The sequence below is a fragment of the Centruroides sculpturatus genome, unplaced genomic scaffold (assembly GCF_000671375.1).
Source record: "Centruroides sculpturatus isolate CEXI.00-Female unplaced genomic scaffold, Cexi_2.0 scaffold72, whole genome shotgun sequence".
Lineage (NCBI taxonomy): Eukaryota > Metazoa > Arthropoda > Arachnida > Scorpiones > Buthidae > Centruroides > Centruroides sculpturatus.
The window spans coordinates 923,871-927,346 of NW_019384336.1; positions in this window are offsets into that span (position 1 = coordinate 923,871).

Sequence of the window (3,476 nt, forward strand, 5' to 3'; positions counted from 1 at the left end):
TTTTGACAATATCTCAAATGCTAATAAATGTGAGATTGAGTTATATATGAAAATATTAAAAATACCTCAAAGTTTTGTAAAGAAATGGTTTATTGCATATGATTTTATGTAAATTAATATCTTTAACAAAACAGTGAAAAGTTAGAAATCTGATCCTTCTGTGAATAACAAATACAAAAATTGTATATGAAAAAAAAATCAAAAGTTTTTAATGTAATTTTAGTTTAAATTAACTAAACTGTTAGATAATATAAAAAGTTATATTTTATTGATAATTAGTAAGAAAAACTCTATGGTTAATGTTAAAATAGATTTTAATGAATAAGCAAAACATAAATTATTATATAAAATATGCAAGCTTGTATGTCACTTAAAGTACTTGCATATTTTGTTAGCTTATATGTTTTGTTATTCATTAAAATCTGTTTTAATGTTATCAACAGTTTCTTTCTACTAATTTCTGTTGTTACTGACATATTATTAATCAATAGAGTATTTTTATTGTAGCATTATAACAACATAATTTATATGTTGTAGAAATAAAAATAATAAATATACTAAATATACTTTTGCCCTTAAAATAATTTCTAGGAATTAAATTTTTCAAGAAATTTATTATAGTTTGCTACTTATTTAATTTTTTATAATTATGATCTATGTAAGTTAGTTTATTTTGATTACAGATCATTTTATAAATATTAATATTTCTTATAATATAATTAAAAGGTTATTACTACTTTAATTCGGAAAAAATTTGTCCTAAAACAATTTAAACACTAATAATTTCCAATTTCTGAAACAAGCTGTGCTTTTACTGTTATTTACTATGAAATTTTAAATGAATTATATTAATAAGTTTTTTCTTCATTCACAAATATTTTCTAACTTTTGCAAGATGTTATTAAAAATATTTTGTTAATGTCTACTTTAAAATTGCTGTAGTTAAATTTTTTTCAAGGAAAGCATAGTTTTAATCACAATGACAAAGCTTTGTATAACTGGATTACTGAAATATGCTACTAAATTTAAATTAATACNTATTATTATTATTATTATTATTAAAATATATAAATATATTACTTAAAAATCAATATATGTCTTACTTATATTTTCTATAGCCACAAAAAGTTGAAGAATGGAATGGAACATAACGGAGTTTTGAATATCTGAAGAAAATTTTAGAATAAATTAATGTAAGGAACAAAATAGAAAATTAAGAATTGAAAGCAGATATGAAAATACAACTTATTACTATTATAAATTAAATTATACAATTAAATATTAATGGAATATTTTGAATGTACAAAAATTGATGATAAATTTAATAAAATTATAAATACATGTATTACTTTTCTTACAAATTAACTAACTTGTATTAAAACTGTTTAAAAACAGATATTTTATAGATCATAAGTAAAATGAATAGATAAGTAGTAAGAAATTAAAATAAATTTCTTGAAAAATTAGAAAGGTACACTTCAGAAAATACTTGAATTTGAAATATTATATAAACCAATGTAATATTAATATATTTAAAATTACTACAAATAAAATTATTATTTAAGCCAGAGATGAAATGAAATCGAAAACAGAAAATTATAAAAGAATAATGTAATTAATTTGAAAAATTATTTTTAAAGGATTAAAAGCAGAAAACTATTCAGATCACCTCACATTTGTCAGATTGTTAGGAATAATACAATTGTTTTCTGAATATAAAATGTCTATTCCATTTCTGACAAAGAAATACGAGTTTATAAAGTAAAGCAAACTGACTTACATAGTCAAAAAAATATTATATATGGAGGCATTATGGAGGGAAACAAAACAAGAAAGATATAGCAGTTTTTACAGTCATCATATGAAGGATATGTATATATATACATAAGAAAAATTGAGAAATGAGTTGAAACATAAATTTAAATATATATTTAATAATAATGTAGTATTATGAAATGTATTTAATTTGTTTCTCAAACATTTCAATTAGAAAATAAAAAATTAATTCTAAATATATTATTTTCAGGTATGAAGATTAGTTTGTAAATTTATCATATTCTTGGGTTTGAACATTGTTATTGGTCTTCAATCTTTTTTGACAATATCTCAAATGCTAATAAATGTGAGATTGAGTTATATATGAAAATATTAAAAATACCTCAAAGTTTTGTAAAGAAATGGTTTATTGCATATGATTTTATGTAAATTAATATCTTTAACAAAACAGTGAAAAGTTAGAAATCTGATCCTTCTGTGAATAACAAATACAAAAATTGTATATGAAAAAAAAATCAAAAGTTTTTAATGTAATTTTAGTTTAAATTAACTAAACTGTTAGATAATATAAAAAGTTATATTTTATTGATAATTAGTAAGAAAAACTCTATGGTTAATGTTAAAATAGATTTTAATGAATAAGCAAAACATAAATTATTATATAAAATATGCAAGCTTGTATGTCACTTAAAGTACTTGCATATTTTGTTAGCTTATATGTTTTGTTATTCATTAAAATCTGTTTTAATGTTATCAACAGTTTCTTTCTACTAATTTCTGTTGTTACTGACATATTATTAATCAATAGAGTATTTTTATTGTAGCATTATAACAACATAATTTATATGTTGTAGAAATAAAAATAATAAATATACTAAATATACTTTTGCCCTTAAAATAATTTCTAGGAATTAAATTTTTCAAGAAATTTATTATAGTTTGCTACTTATTTAATTTTTTATAATTATGATCTATGTAAGTTAGTTTATTTTGATTACAGATCATTTTATAAATATTAATATTTCTTATAATATAATTAAAAGGTTATTACTACTTTAATTCGGAAAAAATTTGTCCTAAAACAATTTAAACACTAATAATTTCCAATTTCTGAAACAAGCTGTGCTTTTACTGTTATTTACTATGAAATTTTAAATGAATTATATTAATAAGTTTTTTCTTCATTCACAAATATTTTCTAACTTTTGCAAGATGTTATTAAAAATATTTTGTTAATGTCTACTTTAAAATTGCTGTAGTTAAATTTTTTTCAAGGAAAGCATAGTTTTAATCACAATGACAAAGCTTTGTATAACTGGATTACTGAAATATGCTACTAAATTTAAATTAATACATTTAATTATTGATATGAACATTATAATTTAAAATAAAATATTGTTATCAAAGTAAAAATTTAAATCATAAAATAATTTTTTTAATATTTCTTTTAAATCAATGTATTCTCAAAACTTTTATTTAAAAAATGGCAGTTGGTATGTAATAAAAAAGTTTATATGATTATCTGAGTATGATACAAGAGATATAATGCTTAATAGAACTTTTAATAATGTATGAAGTATGTCTGATGTATAATTATTGCATGATTTACTGACTATAATTAAAACTTACAGTACCATAACATAATATTGTAATTATGAAAACTATTTTAAATGTTTTAGAAAATGATAACATATTAAAAT